The following is a 13,914-nucleotide window of genomic DNA, read 5'->3' as shown; positions in this document are numbered from 1 at the left end:
AAAACAGTACAGAGAAGTGTTATAAGTAGAATTTTTCTGAATAATCCAATTTAATCCATATATTAAAATTATGAAACAGAGAATCTCCAGCTCTCTTCACATGATACAACAAAAATAAATGAAAAATAAAATATCCAGCTTTCATAGACATTTTTTTCTTCCTGTAACAAAACGACTTTGAATGTTACTTTTTTAAAAAAGAAAATCACCAGTTTCTTTTGGTAATATGTGGATACAGCTTTTGACCATGTATATACATTCTATTGAGAATGATCATTTTTAATTGTAAACAACCATGAATATAGGTAAAGTATAATTTAGCCAGAAAATAAAAAGCCATTTTTGTTATTGTTATCATTGCTGTTTAAACTCTTTATAAGAGGGCTAAAATCTATTTTGAGTGATATTGAGGAAAACAATAAATGTTTTCATGGATAGTTCAGATCTGGATAACATCTGATAGCTCAGATCATGGATAATATATTTGATTTTATTCTATGAGACCCCACTATCTTTGGATTACAATACTACAGAAATGCATGAGACTGAACAGGCAGTTTCTCATGACAGTGCTACCATTTGAGATGGTTAATTGCATGCATGCTGTCAATGTATGAAATGAATTATGAGCCCAATATCTGTCGACTTGGCAACCCCAGTTCCCTACAAAATGGAACAATCACTAATTACTCCAGAAATAGTTGCTAAATAAAAATTTCTTAAAATACATAATTGAAAGCTGCTTACATACAGCAGTGTGATGGTCTAGAGCATAGGGATTAAAAAGCTTTGGCATTAAAAAGGCTTGGGTCTGAGACCATTTACCAGCCACATGATTTTAGACAAATTTTCCAAGTGGTTATTTGTCATTTTATTAATCTAGCATCTACCGTCTACCATGTACCACATACGGTTGCTAGGGAAATCAAATAAAATAATACATTTAAAGTGCTTTGCACTGTACACTCCAACAAAGGTTAGCTGTAATTAAGAATAATTACTATTAGTAGTAAATCAGTTCTCCCTAGTCTTCTAATAAAGCTATTAATTATTAGATTTCATGATAATTAATAACTTATTCCTTATGTAAGCCTGACTTCAACACAGAGAAGGTTTATCTTAGAAGGTGGACTATCATCTGATAAAGAGAAAGAAAAACCTCATTAACCACTTTCACACAGTCATAGAAATTGGTTAGATCTAGAAAACAGCAATTAAATGAGCATTTACATTTTGCCTGTTCTGAGTTCACAGTCTGAGTAGCCCTCACTGCACACACAAGCATATATGTTCCACAGATAAATTGTGAGACAAAGGCACTTGATGAGACATTTTAGGATTAAAAGCAACGATTGTCAGAAAGGATACCATTATGACGACAAAAAGCTCAGATGACTTTTATATTTGCCTTTTCAAATAGATAATACAGTCATACGGATTAAAGTCCAAAAACATAACAAAAGTATAGAAAAATCTTCCCCATCCTTGTCCTCCATCTGCTCAGTTTCCACCCTGAAAAAAAAATAATCTTCCCACCAGGATCTAGTATTTAATATCTAGATTTCCTTTAGGCCAAAACATGAAAATATGAATATATATTATTATTTCCCATTCATGTACAAAAGATTATCTAACACTTATGGAGTAGTTTCTGTGTCATGTAATTTGTCAAGAAGTTTAAATTCTTCACTTCATGTCATTCTTACAGAAATCCAATGAGACACACTCAATGTTCATATGATTGTGGAGGTAAAATCTACCTGCATCTAAACCATACATGAATATCTAACCCTACATGACATTGTCTACTGTGTCTAATCACCAACTGAAGTCCAACATGAATAGAATAGAATAGAATAGAATAGAATAGAATAGAATAGAATAGAATAGAATAGAATAGAATAGAATAGAATAGAATAGAATACAAATGGCCTCCACCCCCAAATCTTGCTAAAGGGATAAATGTACTCAGACTAGGACCCTTAGGGCACAGCAGGTATATTAATAGAATTACCTTAAAAAGATGAAAACATTTGCATGTAAGATACATCCTGGAACCCTCTTATAATATAGGACAACTTCATTAATTAAAGCTTAGTCTTCATACATTGGCTGATTTTCTAATGAACTAGAGAAAAACGCAAGATCACTATTAAATGAGGATTTTCCTTCTTTTTCTTTTCTAAATATACCTCAACAGACATTTTTCTCCTTGTTCTTATGTGCAATACTCAATGATTGGGAAAGGGAAACCTATTAACCTGAAGGGAAAATAGAAACTGGATAGGGAAGCTTGTTCTCTGTCTCTAGGCACACATTATAAGCAATGATCAATAACATTAAATCTTACATGATAATCGGCAAACAGTGGTACCTTATGAGTAGGGGGTAAAAATGAAAATGTTAGCTATTGGAATAGCTTGAAAATAGATCCACAGATTTAAAAAAGGAGAAAGATAACATAATTAAAAACTATATTGTAGCAATTTGGAGAAAGCTGTATTTTTAGTTACATTTCAAATATTTCACCAAAATCATAGTTTAAATTTCATCATGAGAATACTCACATATGCATTTTTCCCTACCCAAGACAGTCAGACTTCTCCATCAAGATTAGTTTCCCTCAGGGTGAATTTGTGACAAGGAGAGTGAAGATTATATAAATTGCTCCCATGATGCCTCTTTGAGTTGATGGAGAATTGAAATTATCAGACTTGTGTACACTCTCATGCTTTCAAAATTAGCCATTTTTATTTATGGTGTTATATTGCTTGAAGCAGTTTACATTTTCAATAAATAATTAAAATATATCTCTTCTACAACTTATTCTGCTTCTGGGAAAAATATTGCTAGAAAACAAATAGCACTTATATATTTTACCTTGGAGCTAAAGGAGGAAAACTAAATATACAATAAGGAAAAACTAGGTCTTCACCAACTTTAAAAAAGAAAGGAAAACTACCTATTTGTCCTGGAGTCATCCACTGCAGTTTCCTTCTGTTATGGACAATGTTCTGAAATGTGTGCTACATGATCTAGGTTCCTGCTAACTGCATTTCCATTTGCCATTTTTATTAATTCCTTGAAATCTAACATGAGCATTATTACTCCATGCAAACTCATTATGTTATGGTTTCAAATTGTTAACTTATTTCATCCCCACCAAATGACCTTCAATTCACACCACTCTGTTGAATTTACTCTTGTAGACATAAGTAACTGATGGTGTTCTCACCTCTAAACTGAATGGCTTTTCTCATTCTTTATGCTCTATGAACTGTACTCCATCTCTAGATTTGTAATTGCCAAAATGGCATATCTCTTTAAATTTACGAGTGAATTTAACCAAACTTACTTTTAATTCAAACTGGCTTCTTTAACTAAACTTATTCAGTTTGTCTGTGATAACATCTTTTGTCAAGTATCCCAGGCTAAGCATGTGAATTAATCTTGACTATTTTTTGCTTTATCTTCTGTGACCTGTCAGTGTCAAATCATATTTTCCTTTGAAATATGTCTCCAAGTAATTCTCTCTTCTCAGTTTCTTACTACTCTCACTCTTCCGCAGGATAACACAAAACTCATGATTGCTTTTGGATCCCTCATTTTTCAAACTCCCTTACAGTCTCCAGTGTTTACTGCTGTCAAGCAAACCTTCCTGACTGACAACTCTACAGTGGTTCTCAGTTGCTTCCTATATTAAAAAATTATCCTCCTTCACTGGTTCCATAATCTGGGAACCACCTTGCCTAGCAAATCAGTCTCTTGCTGATTTCAGCAGCCTGGTCTCTGCACATCGTATATTATGTTTTTTAAGATTATTTTGCTTGCCCTAAAGATTAAGTTTATACTCTCTAAGGGCAGACTCACCAGGATAGAGTCCTGGCTCTACCAATTGCATTTATATCACTTTGGGTGACAGTGTCTCTTTTTTTTGTCCACTAAGTAGGGTTGTGAAGATTAAAGGAGCTGATTTGTATAAAGCCCTGGCATATATTGATTCATAGATGTTAGCTACTATGATTAGATAAATCCTAGTTGTTTTCACAGTTTAGCTCAAACTTCAAAGAGCAAATTGACTTAAACCAGTTGGTCAACGTCTAAGATTATTGGCTCCTGAGGTGCACTGGCTGGATAAAAAATCTGGCTCTAATATTTTCTAAGCTGTGGCCAAGAGAAACTTCTTTAGCAGTGGTCTGTGACTCAGTTTTCTTATTTGTAAGATGGGGATAATATCAACATTAATCTTACAGGGTTTTTCTTTTTGTTTTGTTTTGTTTTGAGACAGGGTCTCACTCTGTTGTCTAGGCTGGAGTGCAGTGGTGCGATCATGGCTCACTGCAGCCTTGACTCCCAAGCTCAAGCAATCCTCCCACCTCAGTCTTCCCAGTAGCTGGAACTGCAGGTATGCACCACCACACACAGCTAATTTTTTATATTTTTGTGGAGACAAGGTCTCACCATGTTGCCCAGGCTGATAACCACTGGGCTCAAGCAATCCTCCCGCCTTGGGATTATAGACATAAGCCAACTACCCAGCCTTAAAAGATTTTTTCTAAAAGAAAAATAAGATTGCCTATGGGCTGAAATAAGTACCTGGTACTGTCCTAAATTTTTACTCCCATTTTTATATCTCATGATACCCAGCCTCTATGTTAGTTTCTGGGCTTGTGTTTCTGTGAGGTCTATTTATTATTAAACTATGCCTTCCTTTAATCTAAGCTGAATTAATTGTTTACTCTGCTCTGTAACAGCAAAAGACATACAAAAAGTAATAATTTTTGCTGACTATGGATTCCGCCCTTAGTTGGAAGTATCAGTATCAAAGTCAGGCCAGGTTTGCACTGATATTCAAAGAAGACATTTGGTGAACATTCATCATTATGTGATAGTATCTTAATATTGCATTTGTTTACTTCAACTTTTTACACACCTGTTCCCAATAATTTTCTAAAACAGGGTCAGCCAGCTATGACTGTGGCTCAGATATGATCTACTACCCACTATGTAAATAATGTTTAGATGGAAGACAACCATGCCCACTCATTTACACATTGTCTACAGGTGTTTTCACCCTATAAAAGTAGAGACAAGTCCTTGTGACAGAGACTATTTATCCAGCAAGGCCCAAAATATTTACTATCTGGTTCTCTATGGAAAAAGTGTGCTAACCCCTGCTCTAAAACATTAATTTATTTCCAAAGGCAGAAGGAATGTTCATCCAGGAAAAAACTCTCAAATGTTGGTGGTCAATGACTCAAAAATGGCTCTAATTTTTTTGTTGCCCTGATGTTTGCTCCCACTGTGAATTTACGCACTCGCTCTCCTATGCTAAGTGTTTTGTTTGCATTTAAACTTGCCCTGAACCACCCAATTAACTTAAAAAAATAGTCGTTCAGTCAATTTTAAAGATTAAAAAAAAATCAGGAAAGCCATTTGCCTGGCACCAGCTAGTAAAATAAGTGATTGATTGAAAATGTTTTCCTGATTGCTCTCATGTGCAGAAACAAGCTTAGAGAGATGTATACCAGCGATCAGCATTTATACTAAAATTTTTTAATGATCCATAAAGTCAAATGGATAGTAAAGCAAATCAGAATTATTAGGCTGGTATTCATGTCCAAACAAGGTATTTTTAACCACATCTCTCAATTTTCCCCTACTCAATATTTACTCCCATCCTTCTAGACCCTCCCCTGAAGATGAGAGCAGTTCATCATTTTTATACCTTCACTAAAATTATTCTTTGCTTGAACTTTTCTTCCTAACACCATTTTTATTCCTAAAACACTCTGTTTATTCAATCCCCACTCAAAAGCCATTCCCTCCATGATATTTTCTACCAATTCAGCCAATATTATTTTTATGATACTTACTTCTGTCTACATTGTGTTGTAGAAACTGATGTACCTGCCTCTCTTCAATGATTACATTGCAAATTATGAGGGCAAAGGCCATATCTTTTAGACATCAATGGGATTCAAACACTAGAAGTCTAATTCCAGAGCTCATGCTTATAATCCTCCTGATAACCCTGAGGAGCGGGAAAGAAATAATGAGAGCCTAACAGTCTCCATATTAGGGGATAAGAAATACAAGAAATATCTAAGAAGTAAAAATTTGATGTAGGCAACAGTATTGGGAAGGAATCACTATGTAGCTTGAAATTAGTAAAAATCTCCCTAAAATGATCTAGACATCATTATAGAGGCTCTAACGGAGACATCTGCTCAGTGTTTAACAACAGACACATCAATAAATATGATTGTTAGGCTCTATTCAGCCTTAGACTTCACAACTTTATGCAAAATAATAGTGATTTTCTCTTATGAACGTGGGTTTACTTTAGCCAAGTAGTTTAAACAATACAGCTGAAGTAAAACAGAGATATAAAGATTTCTTTCTGAAAAGAACATTAGATATCTGGAGCTCTATTTTTGTTTTATCCCTTCTAGGCAATTTTTTAAACTTAAGTTGAAAAATGACAACACACACACATATATATACACATATATTGTGTATATATGTGTGTATATATTGTGTATATATATGTGTGTGTGTGCATATACATATATTTATATTCCATAATACACATTCACTTAAAATAAATACAGATATCTGTGAGGGATTGATTCCAGGACCCCCACAGATACCAGAGTCCATGGATGTTCAAGTCCCTTACATAAAAGAGCGTAGTATTTGCATATAAACTACAAACAATCTTCCATATACTTTAAGTCTTCTCTAGATTACTTATAACGCCTGATACAATGTAGATTTTATGTAAATAGTTGTTACACTGTATTGGTTAGAAAATTACAGGAATTTTAAAAGTGTGGTATGTGTTCAGTACAGTGGCATTATTTTTCCGAATGTTTTCTATTCACGGTTGGTTGAATCCATGGATGAAGAACCCACTACTGACACAGCAGGACAATTGTACTTAAAAATACTAAATAAAAAATGAGAAAATCAGTGTCATGCATAATGCCACCACGCCGGGATATTTACTGCTAATATTCTGGTATGGATATGCCCACAGTTCTGATTCTGTCCCTTTCCAAAGCTTCCTCACAAACCTAGAGAAGAGTGAAAGAGGAGAGTCCAGATCATTGTGTGCTCCTAGTAACACCACCATCCCTCCCCTCCAACACACATTTGCCAGTCTACCACAGTCTGTCTCACAGACTATCAGAGCTCATGTAATCATGTCCCACATCTCTGTTTATGTTAGTTGTTGCAAGAAGCCTTTAACAGCAGGGCCCTTTTCCCCATATGGCACTGACAACCTCAGTCTGACCCCACCTCCCACTCTCCTTGACTCCTAAAGCTGTTCTGTTCTTGCTCTGCCCTGTAGAATTCATAGTTCCAATAAGTTAGCTCATATTTTCTGTTGTTTGTTTGTTTTTCTGAACATCCCTCTAACGACTTAGCTGTGATTGAATAACAGCTCTTCCCCGAAGACGTGGCTTTGCCTGTGACCCTCTCTAAGTTGTGACTTTTTTTCTCCCATCCCCTGGTCCTGAACGTGGAATATAGTCTCTTTGCTTTTCAATGCTCCTTTCAGGCCATGATTTCTTGCAGTTCCCTACAAATGCCCTTTTGTAGCTCATGTCATCACATCCTACAACTGCCTCCCTTCCTTGTTTTACTCAGTGGCACCCCCTTGGCTTTTCTCTTCCACATTGTTGAGGGTTATAGCACATGGGCCTACTGTTACTCTCTCAACCCCAACTTCTGTTATAATTCTTGGTGATTTTAAAAATACGTACAGCCATTTTAGGATCCTGTTGTCTCATTTCCTGGTCCTTCTGTCCTTTCATAATTTTGCCTCCCATGCTGTCTTAGTCACCCACTCTCATGACCATAACCTAGATGTTTTACTGTCAATAACTGCATCTGCTTCATAATCTTAATTTCAACTATTCCATTTTTCAGTCTTCGTTTCTTATCTATCCAGCTTCAGTGATCTTTCAACCTCACAGGACCTATTATCTATTGATCCTAGTGACTTTTGCTGTTCCAAGGTTCAACAATATAATTTCTCATTTGCATAAATCCTCAACTCCTTTTTCAATCTCTGTTTTTCTTTCTGTTTCAAACCCTCTTCTCATCCTCAGCTAAAAAACTGCTTCTCATTTTACTGAGGAAATAGAATCAGGTAGAAGAGTACTCCATTAGCATCAATAACAACTTCTCAAAATTTGTCAGTAACTGTAACCCATACACTCTATAACCAGTACTACTATTATGGATTATTTGTCTGTAGTCTCAACAAAGACCAACTTCTTTGCTTCTGCAAAGGAGTTCATTCCAGAGGATTCTGAAAAAGTGGTGGCGTAGGAAGCACCAGGAATCTGTCTCCCCACCTAGATAACAATAGCACTGGCAGAATCTGTCTGATGTAACTATTTGGAACCCTGGAGTCTATTGAAAGTTTGCAACTTCCAGGGGAATGCTGGGATGGAAAATTGCAGTTAACTTCCATCAAGTTTAGCACTCAGTACAGCACCTGCTACCCATTCTCCGCATACATCGCTGTGGTAGACAGCTATGCATATGTTCCTGAAGCAGCCTGGACAGAACTGTAAGGAGCCAGGGTGAGCACAAAGGACTCTGTCCTCCAGATATTTGGGGTTGTTCTTCTGACAGCTGCTTCTTATCAGAGAGGTGCAGACAAGCCATGAGCTGTCATTGATTTTTCACGTCTCGCCATTGTTGAAAGCTCCTTTACCTCTGGCTGAAGTGACTTTCCAGTGCTTCTCCAACTAATTTTTTTCTTTTTTTTTTCTTTTTTCTCTTTTGAGAGCCAGGCATTAAACACTGATATATTTAAAAGCAATTGTATATATTGGGGAACATTAAAAAGTGACTGTGCATGTTAAGGAAAAGGCATAGATTCAGAAAAGACTTGACAAGAATTTATTATTTTACCTCAGGCTGATCCCAGAATGAGAGATAGCCTACAACAATACAAAAAGCAAAACGATAAATAAAAAGAATATCAAAAACTGACAAATTCTGAGGAAGGGGGAAGGGTCAGACTACCAGGGTTACCACATTATTAGATTCAAGTATCCATTTTTTACAACAACACAAAACACACAAAGAAACAAGAAAGCATGCATGGCCTTTCAAAGGAAAAAAAAATCAACCACCACTATACCCAAAAAGACTTGATGGCAGATCCATAGACAAAACTTCAAAATGTCTATCTTAAAGATGTTAAGGAAGATATAGAACTAAAGGAAGATATAGATAAAGTCAAGAAAACTATCTAACAGCAAAATGTAATTATCAATAAAGAGATAGAAAAAAAGAAATTCTGAACCTAAAGTTCTGGAGCTGAAAAGTACAGTATTTGAAACGGAAAATTTACAGAGGGATTCAAAGGCAAATTTGTGTAAGCAAAAGAAAAAATCAGCAAACTTGAAGATACAACAATATAAATTGATTCTCAAAAACAGGAACAAAAATATTGAATAAATATGAACAGAACCTAAATGATATCTGGGAAACCAACAGATAAATTAACATATGCATTGTAGAAGTCCCAGAAGACAGAGAGAGAGAGTGAGTGAGCGAGCAAGAGAGACAGAAAGAGAAATTATTTGAAGAAATAATTGCTGAAAACTTCTCATATGAATGTAAGTATCCAAGAATCTCAACAAACTTCAAAGAGAATAAAAATGAAGAGACCCACACATAGACACATTAAAATCAAACTTTTAAAAGCCAAAAACAAGGAGAAAATCTTCCAAGTAGCAACAGAGAAGTGACTTATACACAAGGAATCCTCAGTAACATTATCCACTTATTTCTCATCAGAAACTTTGTAGGGCAGAAGTTAGTGGACCAAGATACTTAATGTGCTGAAAAAATATTTTCAAATTGTTAGCGAAGAATTCTAAATCTGACAAAACCATCCTTCAAAAGTGAGGGTGAAACTGAGACCTTCCCAGATAAAATCTGAGGGAATTTGTTTCCACTAGACCTACTTTGCAAGATATGCTTAAGTGGGTTCCACAGGGTGAAATGAAAGGAGAGTAGACAGTAATTCAAAGTCATGTGAAGAGATAAATACCTCTATAAAGGTAAATACATGGGCAATTACAAAAGCTAGTATTATTGTAACAACAATAATTTGTAACTTTACTTACAACAGTAAGTTGTAACTTTACTTTTTGTTTTCTACATGATTTAAGAGACTACTACATTTAAAAATAAACAGTTATTAATCTAAAAGCTAGAATAATTGTAACGTTGGTTTGTAACACAACATTTTGTTTTCCACATATTTTAAGAGACCAATGTATTTAAAAGAATTATCAGTTTATGTTTTGGGGCACCGGATGTATACAGATGTAATTTTGTCACATCAGCAACCAAAAGGAGTGGCGACAGGGCCATTAAGTGGTAAAGGGTTTCCTATGTTACTTAAGTTGGCATAAACAAAATGAGAGTGTTATAACTTTAGGCCGTTAAATGTAATTCCCATGGTAACCACAAGGAAAATAGGGATATAATATACATAAAAGGAAATAAGAAAGGATTTTAAATATTTCACTGTAAGAAATCAGCTAAACACAATGTAAGACAATAATTCTGGAAATGAGGAACAAAACAGCTATAACGTATATAGAAAACAAAGAGCAAAAACACAGAAGCCCCTCCTCGTTTCAGTAATTACTTTAAATGTAAATGGAATGTAAAAACAGAGATTGACAGAACAGTTAAAAACACATGGTCTATGAGAGATATATCTAAACCCAAAGAAAATGTGATGTATGGGTATAATGGAATATTATTTAACATTTAAAAAAGGAGAACATTCTGATACATGCTACAACTTGGATACATCTTAAGGGCATTTTGCTATGTGAAATAATCCAGTCATATAAAGAATGATACTATACGGTTTTGCTTATAAGAAGTATACTGATAGCAGTCAAAATCATAGAGACAGAAATTAGAATAGTGTTGGTGAGGGGCTTCAGGATGAGTGAATAGAAAATTATTGTTTAGTGTGTATAACAGAATTTAAGTTTTAAAAGAGGAAAAGAATTATAGAGATGAACGGTGGTGAATGTTGCACAACATTATGAGTATATTTAATACCACTGAACTGTAAACTTAAAATTGTTAAGAAAGTGAATTTTATGTTGTTTATTATACCACAATAAAATTATAGAAAAAATTGCAGGACAATAAGACAATCAATGGTTTTCAGGCATTGGGTGGGGATGGAGGGATGACTAGAGCACAGAGGATTTTTAGGGTAATAAAATTATTATTTATGATACTTTGTTTATGATAAAATATTTTTATCATAGTTATTATTTATGATACTTTGATAATAAAAAATTTATTTATAGATACATGCCCTTATACATTTGTCAAAACCCATAGAATGTATGACACCAAGAGTGTACCCTAATGTAAGCTATAGACTTTGAGTAACATTGACGTGTTAATGTAGGTTCTTAATTGTAAAAAATGTGTCACTCTGGTGCAAAATGTTGATAGAGGAAGATGCTATGTGTGTGGGAGCGGGAAGCATATAAAAATTCTCTGTACTTTCTGCCCAATTTTTCTGTCACTCTAAAACTGTTTTTAAAAAATTCTGTTCAAAAAGTAAAAATAAAGACTAAATTAGATAATATAAAAATTATTAGCAAAAAATGGTGTAAATTATCTTTCACCTTCTTTCCCCCTCCTGCCCCACCTTTCTTCACCATGGTACCTTGCTCTTTATTTTTTGCTCTTGAAGTACAATGTTGTACTTATTCTTAAAAATGAAAGAAATTTGACTCCTAGTTTAAATAAACAAACAAAAAAGAGCCCTTGTCTCACCCTCTCCTGGTTACTATTTTTTCTATTTTATGTAACCTTAAGTTTCCTACTTTATTGGATTTTTGTCATCAGCATATAAGCATGCTATAATAGCTATCATATAAAAACCTACCTTCATCTCATATACCCTGCTGTCTACTATTCAGCCTCTGCTTGCATACAGAAAATCGTCTCACTCTTTTTGTGTCCTTTTCTTCCATTGTCTCAAAGTCATTTCAATTAGACTTTCATTTTCCATCATGAAACGTTCATACAAATGCTACCAATAATAGTCATACTGCCAAATCCTGTAGTCAATTTTCAGCCATCTTATTTGACTATAAATTGTATTTGATAGAGTTTACTAAAATCCCCCTTTAAATACCTTCACTTGGCTTCTGGATGCCACTCTTTCATTTTTTTTTTTTTTGAATCTCAAAAATTACTTCTTTTCTCTATTACTAGCTAGCTCTGCCTCATCTTGCAAGCTCTACCTATTGGATTACTCCAGGACTTGATCCATAGATGCCTTCTTTCTCTGTCTACTTACTCACTATAGATGATCTTTCAAGGTCATTACTTTAAAAAGCTTTTAATAAAATTTATGCACTGATGCTTCTAAAATGTGTCTCTTCATTCACGTTTGTATACCCAACTGCTTCATTTACATCTCCATTTGATGCAAAATAGGCAACTCAACTTTAATATGCTCCGAAGTAAATTTTTGATTTTCTCATAAACCTACTTCTTTCTGTCTTTTCAATGCAGCCTTTCACTTGATCGAGGTAGCCTTGGAGTACTTTTTAATACCTTTCCTTCTCTCACTCACTGTATCTAGTCCATCAGCAAGTCTTAATTTTTTAACCTTAAAATTATTCCATATTTTTCATTACTATTATCCTATCCCAAGCTACCAACATCTCTTATTTTGCTTCAGGAAACAGTCATCTACCTGGTCTCCCTGCTTATATTATTTTCATTTTAATCAATTCACCACAAAATAGGTAAAGAGATCCTTATAAGTGGTCATCCAAGTAATTTTACTCTTTTGGTCAAATTCATCAAAAAGGCTCAAATTTGAGTGAAGCTCTAAGTTCTTATGTTGGCCTACAAACCATCTATGATTTAACCTTCATCACCGAACCTCTCATTTTTCTCTCTCTAGCCAAGTATGTCATGACCTCACTGACATTTTTTTCTCACACATACCCAACATTCTCCTAACTGAAAGTCCTGTGTTTATTTTGCTTTCTATCTGTAACAGAATTCCACTGTCTTTCTGTACCATGATTTATTGAACAATCTCCTATTTACAAACATTTCTAAATTTTTAGTTTTGCAAATGCTGCTACAGTGAATATTCTCAAATATGTATCTTTGTATACTTTTTGAATGTTTCCCTGGGACATATTTTATATTTTTAATTTTCATAAACGTTTTAAAATTGATCCCCTAACTACTTATAGATGTTCTAGGGAAGTTCGCTCCATTCAAGTCTGCCTCTTGCTATTAATATATTTCAAAATGTTTTTGACAATTGGTAGGCAGAATATATACTTGATTTTTAAATTTTCATTTTTTGAGAAGAATAACAGTGAACATTTTTTTCAGAGGTTTACTATATTTGGGTATTCATATTACAAATTGAGTGACTATTCACTTTTTTTCCTGGTTTTATATGATTACGTTTCCATTATTTAAACATTGATTTGTAAATATTTTTAATAGAGTAAGGGTGTTGACCTCTGTCATAATATGCAAATATATTTACCATGCTTTAAAAAGCTATTTATTATTTTTTCTTTTTAGGACTTTATTTTATTACAGGCACATATATCTGTATATTCCATTATGACTTCTCGATATTATCCCAAGTCAACAAATTTGTTCTTGACTTCCAAATTATATATGAGGGAAAATTTTCTATGAACAAAAATATAAAGTTTATTCAATGAAGTCTACCCCATTACTAGTTTTTATTAGTATCAAGTTCTTCTTTTCCTCTCCCAAAATTAAAAATTGCATTTATTACCCTTCTTTTAGTATGTTGGAGTCATGTGATTAGTTCTGGATAACGGGCTG

The 13,914-nt window shown here is 34.2% G+C and overlaps 1 long non-coding RNA gene across 2 annotated transcripts in view; it reads right to left on the bottom strand.

The window, feature by feature from the left end:
• The window catches only part of LOC117979569 (uncharacterized), a 284,518-nt gene that overhangs the window by 69,875 nt on the left and 200,729 nt on the right, over nucleotides 1-13,914 (bottom strand). The gene's annotated exons all lie outside the window — the stretch shown is intronic.

The sequence above is a fragment of the Pan paniscus genome, chromosome 2 (assembly GCF_029289425.2).
Source record: "Pan paniscus chromosome 2, NHGRI_mPanPan1-v2.0_pri, whole genome shotgun sequence".
NCBI lineage: Eukaryota > Metazoa > Chordata > Mammalia > Primates > Hominidae > Pan > Pan paniscus.
This window is presented reverse-complemented; position numbering and strand designations above follow the sequence as displayed.